General features: G+C 37.3%; 1 protein-coding gene and 1 non-coding gene across 9 annotated transcripts in view; one reads left to right on the forward strand and one right to left on the reverse strand.

The window, feature by feature from the left end:
- The window catches only part of TJP1 (tight junction protein 1), a 163,479-nt gene that overhangs the window by 72,074 nt on the left and 81,582 nt on the right, over nucleotides 1-9,823 (reverse strand). The window lies entirely within an intron of this gene.
- TRNAG-CCC lies at nucleotides 9,704-9,775 on the forward strand. The gene has a single exon. It is a non-coding gene; the product is annotated as a tRNA-Gly (tRNA).

Consider the following 9,823-nt stretch of genomic DNA (forward strand, 5'->3'; position numbering starts at 1 on the left):
GGACAGCAGTTGTTACGGTATTGGGAGAAAGATGGGGAACAAATAAAATGCTGAAAGAAACATAGTAAGCAAAGAAAGTTCCAACAAAGATGAATGTGCCATTTTTGTATCATCTTACCCTGGATGAGAAAACGCCATCAGTCCATACATTGAATTTGACAAGGGGGGAAACTATTGAATAAGGAAGGACTTCTGCAAGGGGTTTGAAACACCTCACAGTTGGACATACACAACTCCTTTGGCCCCCAGAGACTAATGAGATTTTCTTTTTCTTTCTTTCCTTCTTTTTCTTTCTTTCTTTCTTTCTTTTCTTTCTCTCTTTTTCTTTCTCTTTCTCTCTCTCTTCTTCTTTCTCTTTCTTTCTTTCTGTTTCTTTCTGTTTCTTTCTCTCTTTCTTTCTTTCTCTTTTTCTTTTCTGCCTCTTTATCTTTCTTTCTCTTTTTCCTTCTTTTCTCTCAATCTCTTTTTCCTTTTTTGATTTTATTTTTTATTATTTGTTCCTTCCTTTCCTTCCTTCCCTCCCCACCTCCCTTCATTTTCCTTCCAACAGTTCTTTAAAATTCATCTCTACTCTTGCTATAAGTTAGAGGAGCTAGAAATGCCATCTTATTCTATTAGCACTGGCAAAATGCACGCATTTGTTGGTAGATGCAAATTATTTTTAATTAATGGTTTTGCTTGTTTTTATACATAGAAATAGCAGAACCATGTTCCTATTATTTGAAATTCTTCCTTCAGGAGAATTTTTTCAACTCTTCATTAATAAATTGCTAACAAGCAAACCTAACATCAGCAATACTGAAAATGGCAAATCAAATGTTAGTCTAGTCAACATAAAATCACAACCTTAAGTGAAAGTAATCTAGAATTATATTCCTATTTAACATTTTTTTAGAAAGTTATTAGTAAAGTATTACAAAATTCACGTCTGAAAGAGCATGTTGTATTTTGTTAAGACTGTTGGGATCCCTGTGTATTCATGTATTCCCTTTAAAAAGCTCTAAGGAAAAAGCAGATGTCTCTGTATATATATATATACATATCGATTTATAGCGAGAGAGATACACATGTTAGTGTTTATGCATATATATGCTATATATATATAGTACATTCAGTCAGATACAGATATATACCAAGTCCCATCTGTTAGCTGAAGAATCAGAATTTTAAAACATATTCCTGATATTACTATTATAGGTCCTGAAAACAGGAATGGCTTCCCCATTTTTAGAGAGAAAATTGTCTCAAAAGTCAAATGCTGAAGAAAAGCAAGTGCTTAACATAACATTGGGAGATACCTAAAAAAAGTACTATAATATTTTCTTGGTAGGAAACCTAAAAATAAAACTATTATTTAACAAGTACGGTTCAAACTATAACCCTAAATTGATTCAAAGGACACAGAAGGACAGTCAGATGTGTGAATCCACCTTTGTAACTGAGGACATGTTACACTGCAAGAACAGGAAGTCTATTCTCTACTTTGTGTTGACTTAACTTTTTAAGAAACGTTTTGACCACTTAAAGATGGGGAAGAAGGAAACCACAGAACCGCAGCCACTACAGAGACAAATTCCTGTGGGTTTCATGGTGTTGGTGGCTCAGAAAAAGAGAAAAGTTCATATAAGATCTTTCAGAGATATCAGATGATTTTGTTGTCCTATGAGGGAGTCTTGGGATGCTTAACTATAGTATGCCTATATATTATCAATGATGTCATGCAGTTTAGTTGATATTGTACATTCTGTATTTGTAGTTGCCACCTGATTTCAGCATTTCAAGAACGAAGAAAAAGGGGAAGAGAAAATGAGAATTCACCATATAAACCATAAGAGAAGAAATTATCTGTTTCTACCTCAAAAAATAACAAAGTGGTTTAAAGAAAGCTGTGGGAAATCCACATCCTTAAAATTACACAGAACTTCAGTGTCTTGATGAATCAAGTCCCTAGGGAAAAAATTAATGTAGTAATGATGTCTAGTAATGATTCTTATCTTCCTCCCACTTCCATGCAGTTAAAGCTTGCTTCCTATATCTACTTACTCTTTAATAGGCTGTATATTGCTGCAGATGCCTCTCCCAAAACCACTGCAGATAATTGCTCAGTATACAGGGAATAGAGACTTCCAGTAACTTCTTGCCTCTCACATATTGGAACTGTTAGACAAAGACAAAATCCCAAACATCTGTACTTTACCTCTCATTAACAGGTTAAAGTACACACGTCAAGTACACACCAGAGGCTGGATATGCCCAGAATATGAATAAACCCAACCTGTTCTGACAGTCAGCCTGTCTTAAACACCTGCTGTTTAAAGTCATTGTTATTTCTTGTTTAACAACTTAAAAAAGAGTTCTAGGTTTAACACAGTGCAAGTTTTTTTTTCTGTTCAGCCAGAATATCACTTCAACTTTTAAGCAAATGGGAAATGTACAAATAAAATTAAAAGTAGGTTGCAGTGGCAACGCAACATTATTTTCAGCCTTAAAATACCTAAAGAATTTGTCACTGTAGAGCTGAAGAGTAGAGTCTCCTTGGTTTGGACCAGCTCTTAGAGAATCTTTGTCATCTGTATAATTATGTGTAGTGACAAAATCTGAGACCACTGTTGAAGAAAATGTTCATGTGGTTCACAGCAGCAGAGCTAAATTATTACAGAAATTTATTACAGAAATGTTATGTAACTATTCTACTTTCCATCTCAGATATTTTGTGAACAGAACTGTGTATTTCAATGCACTGCAGCTGATCAAGACTGAATTTACAAAATGCTTCACTGTTAAGTAGCCACTGGTTGTCAAAATGTCAGATATTCTGAACTGTGCTACTTCCTCCAGGTTTATTTGGTTGAGAAGGGACTGTTAAAATAATCAGAGACAGCTGTGAGACTTCAGCAGGTGCACATTCAGTGAGTCTGTGGTTCCAGGTGGATAAACAGTCACACTGCAGACAGTACTACACATGCTCCACCGATCTACAATTCTTATTTTCATAGTTTGCTTTTAGAGAGCATGACTAGCAGTTCATTCTTAAAAACGCTTGCCCAGACAACAAGCAACATGCACCAAAGACTAACTGTACAGGCACTTTAGAAAATAAAAAATAAAACAGACACAGGCTTCGTTACTTACAAACTTTAAGTATTTCAGAAAGGCAGCCCAGGGACAGCTTAACAAAATTGATTAATTTAATTTCCTTGCTAGCAATCAACTCTGTATCCAAACCCAGAAATTTTCCAGGAACCCTTGTGCAAGACACAAAGTGACAAAACTGTTCTCTGAACCTCCCCCCTCAAAAATTCCCCACGTATAAGGAGGAACAAAGATGGGTAGAAAAGGTGTGGTTTTCCAACCCAGACAGTTTTGAAAGGTGAGATCACTTCTACAGTTTCTCGAGCACAAATATCAGGCTTGAAATAAGTACTACGGGAAAGTATCATGACTCCTTTTTGTTAATGAGAAGGGCTTGCATTCAGAACATGAAAATATGTACTGGAAAATTGTTACATTCAACACAAAAATATATACTGAAAATTGTTATACTGCTAAAAACATTTATATATAATGGTGCAAAAGTGTGAGCTAATTTGTTTCTCAATTCTTCATATAAGAAAGACTTTATTGCATAATTGCAAAAATGCAGAAACTTAAATGACCAAACTTTATAACCTTTAATCTATTTTTTTTTTTGCCCCGCAGCTTTTGTCTTTTAGAATGTCAAATTTATTTTTCTCCTCTAATCTTTCTTATTACAACTGGTACAAGTTGTAAAAAATTCACATGCACAAGTCTATCAAGTCAAGGGACTAACAATGTGCTTAAAAGTGGGAACACCAGATTACACCCACTTAATTCCAGTGTAATCTTTACCTTAGTTGGTAGCTCTGTCCTAGTAGCACCTGCTTTACAAGAGCAATTTCAGCAAGGTTCAGAGCAGGTAAGTAAGGTGATTAAGCTCCTGATGGTCACACCCAAAGGGTTATGAACTCTTTCCATTTTAGTATTTGCTTTTGTTCCTACCTCCAGATATTAAAAACAGTTTAAAAAAAAGCATTTTAAAAAGATCGCTGTTTGTGTCAGTGTAAGAAACTCAAGTTATCTTATTTGTACCCCCTGAAGCTTTCTTAACTATATATTATTGAATGATTATATTGCACAGTGGTGTCACCACTGGTCTGCAATGGTTTGTTGAGGCTCCCTTTGAAAATTATTATCCTTCCAAAATATATTGTCTGAGATGTGATTGCATAACATATTACATATAAACATGTTATAAAACACTACAGTAGTTTTATGAGTTTTAACTTCATATTTCAATAATTTAACCTACACCCTCAACAGATCCTATTTAAGGAGCATTAATCCTATTCATTGAGCATCACATCCTTTCCATCTTAAAGTTAGGAGTGCTTTTCAGTTACTTTTAGTCTGTAGCAACTAAGTATACATCTGGTTATCTGTGTTATTACATATTCTATTTTAGCTGTGTCGGCAATCAATAGCAAAATTTAGCTCCCTAGGACAGCATGTTTTGCAATATGCCCTATTTCGTCTGTTACAGTGTGGTTAATATTAATATTTTTAATTATATAAATAAAGCTAGTTACAAATTTTTAAAATAAATTAAAAAGTTTTCAGTGTATGTAACAGTTTAAAGATGGCAATATACATGAGAGGATACTAGAACAGAAAGTGCTTAGTGTGGAAGGATATTGCATTATTTCCTGAGATGCTGTTGTCAGGAAAGAAAAACACATATCGTGGGTTGGCTTTTAGGCTTTGGTATGTCACGGCACATAAATCAGTGGGCAACGCACACTAACGTGACGACCGCCCCACATTCTTCTCACGTTACTTGACCACTTGTTTCTCCTCTTGTACCGCGTCAGCCCTTCCATAGCTGCATCTTACTAACTCTATGGGGATAATTGAAGTGATACTCATTAAAAAATTATCCTTGTAGCACAGAGGCAGGAATAAGTGGCCAAAGATGGGGACTTAAGCTGAATTTACTGGCAAAGATAACATGACTATGTATCTACCCTTGCACAGCATTTACCTACACTTTAAGCACATAGATCACCTCAGCTGCAGATTTCTGAACCTGTGGACAAAAGACATCCTTTGCCTTAGAGAGATACCTCATCTGACATAAGATTGCTTGCTTCACTCCTTGGATAATTGCATGGCATTTTTCAAGTAGTCACCATGCACGTGCAAGAAATTCGTAGAAGCTCAATTTTTTTAGTTTGGAGATTTATGTAATATTAGCTGTATAAAGACATAGTGACCATTTGTCACTGAATCCCTCAAAAGCCCTCAAAAAGCATGCATGCATTTTACACTTGGTCCCATTAACTGCAACCTGTAATGCATTTTCAATAAAATTTTTTAGAAATAACTAAATAACATTTTAATTCAAGATTTACATAACCAAATTTTGACCACAGAATAATATTGAATATGTTTAACCCAGTAAACAAGAGAATCAAGCAGATGTGAAGTACTAAATGAGAATTTTTTTTATAAGTCATCACACTGCTTATACTGATACAGTCCAAACTTCACTTATTTCTCTCAGCTAAATAGATTCAGTCCAGCTCTCTAGGCACTTATACTGCAAGCAGATCTGTAAACTGATTTACATTTGCCAAACCAGAAGTTCTTTGGAGAAACTCACATGTGACATCTGCAGGAATGGCAGAACTCAACTCTCAGCTCAGTGCTGCTGGTTGAAACTGGTTGTGCATTTACTTACCCAGGAAACATTAGTATTTGATAAGATAAACATATATGGCTAAGAGTGTATCTTTATGTAAACTCCAACTTTAAACCTGAGAAATCTACAGTCAGAAATTTTCCTGACCCTGCTGCGTTACCAGAGAAACCATCCCTTTTTTATAGGACCATACCTACCATGCCACAACCTACACTGTAGTGAAGCCAAGAGGCTTTAATCAGAGCAATGCTTTAATCCAGCTAAACCAATAGAGTCAGTGCAGAAAGATTCAAAGCAAAAATATTTACAGTGCAAAGCTCAAAGCTAACAGGGCAAATGCTGTATTTCCACACTTGGATGACTGCTTCTCAGCTGAGTGTTTTGGCAGCATAGGCTTCACAGAATCCACATTATATCAATTTCATTAGCTAAATCTCTTCTTTACACATCTGTCAGTTCAATGCAGTGTGCAAGGTGAAAAACTGTAACTATCACATCCTTTTTTAAATGTGTGAGATCATAATACTTGTGAAAAGTGCTAAAGCAACAGCCTAGGGACTGAAATCCTTCTTGTTTTCTGAGCAGGTAAAGCAAGGACAAGCGTTAAAGCAAGTCTCCCAGTGAAGTCCAGTCACTGTGGCTGTTTTCAGTCCCTTGATCCCTTTGCCTGAAAGCTTGTCCAGTATTTACAGTCATAGTATATTCTGAGTTGGAAGGGATCCACATGGATCATTGAGTCCAACTAATTTCCAATGTTATGCTCTAGTCTAATAAAAGATACAGCTTCCCATCATAAAACTTGCTCCCTAGCTAGCAAGTATTTCAAAAACCTTTTCCAAAATGGAGAAACCAATTTTTGTCAAGTGTTCAAACTTTCATGAGTCACAAAATACTCTTACTTCTTGTACTATTTTAAAATGAGTAAATATTATTATTGAGAATAAGATGCTTGATGCTGGAGAGATTTAAGCAGCTTCTTATGCAAAATGTAACAAGTGTTTTGAAGGAGATCTTCTACAGACTTATTTTCCCATACTTTTCAAAAGCTCCTTATTAGAACAGGCAGCCTTCAAACAGACTGGGTTTTTTTGTCTCCTGAAGACCCAATTACAAATAGGGAGCTTGAAATCAACCCTTTGACACTTCCCTGGCTATGTGTCGCACTGACATTTATCAGAACATCAAATACATGCACTGCTGCTTTTTAGACATGCACTGCTGAACAAACAGATTTCATACTACTTCTAAATGTTTCTCTCAGGGTACCCATATTCTATTTTCACAACTGGGCATCTCACTGCTTTCTGAACAATCAAGATCATGGGGGGAAAAAAAAAAAAGAGCAAGCCTAGCCCCTAAATCGTCACAGAAAGCATCCCAAGCCAATTTAATAGAAGAAACACCATGTTTATACACTTGTCTTACTGTACAGACTGATTTTTTCCAGTCTACTTATTTTCATTTCTATAACTGTATCAGGTTCTTGGCTGCATTAATAGGCCTTAATAGCCTGAACAAATTGATTATGAAGATAATTAATTGTTTCTCTTTAAAAGCCCTCTAATCTGGAGGCAGCAACTGGGGTTGACAGAGATTTACCAGGATGAAGGACGAAGGTGAGGTGGAGGCATTTTTCCCCCATGAACACCATAATACTTGCCCTAGCTCACATGAAATCTCCTCTATCTGTTCCCCAGCCAGAGCTGTATCATGAGCAGTTAACCCACTCATTATTCTTGGCACAGAAATAAATTAGAGAGGTAATCACTGAATGCTTAGATCATTTGGGAAAATCAGTGCAACAATCTCTACATACATAAGCATATTCGAGAAGGATTACAAATCACGTACAACACCTATATCTGCAAAAGCCCAGGATAATACAGTAGCTGTTGCCCTCATTATATCAAAAACAACAAATAAAATCTGAGCTCTGCAAAATCTTTGCTCATGTATATGCAGGGTCAGCTTTCCCCACGCCTGGTCACGAAGGCCCAGAGCCAAGGGTGTGAGCAGTGATCCTCCCTGCAGCAGCACAAGCCCCATCTTGTACAACCCGTACAACCTGAAAACCACAGGAGCAGTCAGGGGAATGAGTCTTCAGAACATGTCATTGCCTTAGTACTTCATAATACTACAACACAGGTAATGAGATCTTACCGAAACGTGATTTAATGTCATGACTTGAGCTGGATGGTGAACATTGCTATTTGAATTTAAATTACAATTTCATTAGGTATCATATTTCACTTTAAAATTAGTATTTTTTTTCTAAGTGAACAGATCAGATTGTGTAACTGAAAGCTATCTATGTCACAGCCTTTTCTATGCCACTGCAAAAATAATTCCAGTGGTCTCAAGGATAAGGTGACTGAGGTTTCTCAAATATACGTGCTATATATGCAGATAAACTTTGTCTTGTTTTTTAATTACAGTGATTACTTTCCGTCTTCCTGCCTGCACTGACAAAGCAAATATAGACCTTATATGACCCTCCTCCAACTCCCCTTCCAAAAACTGTGTCACCAGTGAAGATGGCCAGTACCCCACTGATACACTATTGTGTGGCAGTCAGGGACAGAGAAAGGAACAGCCTCAGTGAGAAGTACACCTGGGGACAATCTGCTTTAGCAGTATTCTATTACTCTCTAGACAGCATGAAAAATAGCATTGTACAGCACCAGCATGTTCCTTCTTTTTAAAGACATGGTTCTTGTATTTGACACTGAAATTAATTCAGCCAACATATGCAGTCCTTTATTAAAGGGCTCTTTGAACATAAGAAAACAGAGATACTGTAAGAAGTCATGCATCTGAAGTTGTTTGGGAGTAATTTCTTGTTTATTCAGTGTGTGCAGTCAGCTGTGGGCTGCACCCCCTTAAACAAACAGTCCCCCTGCACTGACCGGGGCAGTCACCTGAAAGACAGTTCTGATGTTCACCACACTCTGCGCTGACCGGGGAAAAGTCAACTGCTAACCTCTGCCAAAGGACTCCACCAAAACCCTCCCACAAGACCTGGTTAGAGGATGCAGTGAGTCAGGGTACTGCCTCTGGAAGCACCTTCCCAGCACACCCGCTCTGACCTGCTCTGCTCACTTAGCCATGCTCCATCTGCACGCTCAGCCCTCTTCCCCCAGGCACAGCTTCTGCCATGAAAACCTTCTTCAAACTCCAGAGGAGCCTCACTCCCTGCATTGCTAATATTTTTAGAAATGACCCTGTTGCTGCAGTGTATTACAAATTAAACAAATGCACTCTTATATAACATTATTACAATGATATTGCAGTCTTTGCCCCAGAGAGACAGCAGCACCACAGCTACTGAGGTTCTGTCACATGAAGGGGCAGAAGAACTGCACAGCTGGACACTGAGTGCGTTGGATCTTGTCTGAAAGTGAGGTGTAACAGAATACTTGGATTGAGGATATCACCTTACTCCATCAAAAAGTTATGCGTACATAAATCTTAAATGACTTGCAGCATGAAAACAAATTGCTAAGCCTCCAGCTGAGATTTCAACTCATTTTGAGTTTCTAATTATGCTTGAACAGCTCTTGAAAACACTGAGATCTGTTTCTGACTGCATAGCAAAGCATCAAATGGGTAAGACAAATATTGTAGTAACCTTCATAAGCAATCTGATAGTTACTGTGGAATTCATTGTCTGCCCTTTATCTTCTCTGGGGAAGTCAGTACTGATTATGAAAACACAGTAATAAGACATTCCAGAAATTTATAATTTTTTAAATCTATTTTTAACATTTATTTCAAAATTTTAAGCAAATACTGTGGTGTTATCCTTCCATTTCCATTCTCTATTCTATGGAAGAAGTATTTAATAGACATACTTTGATGTCAGTACAGATTCACAGGCAGATGATTTTCTTCTGAACAAACTTGTTTCTGTAAATATAAATGCAATGCAAACATAACTGGCACAGTCCTGTCTATCGTAACAGCTGTGATTAAATCATAGGGGGCCCCCTGGTGGTCTAGTGGTTAGGGTGCGGCGCTCCCACCACCGCGGCCCGGGTTCGATTCCCGGTCAGGGGACTTCCTCGGGCAGATGGAGCTCGTCAGCCCTGTAAGGCAATCCATCTA

Source organism: Lepidothrix coronata, unplaced genomic scaffold (assembly GCF_001604755.1).
Source record: "Lepidothrix coronata isolate B3197 unplaced genomic scaffold, Lepidothrix_coronata-1.0 Scaffold266, whole genome shotgun sequence".
Classification (NCBI taxonomy): Eukaryota; Metazoa; Chordata; class Aves; order Passeriformes; family Pipridae; genus Lepidothrix; species Lepidothrix coronata.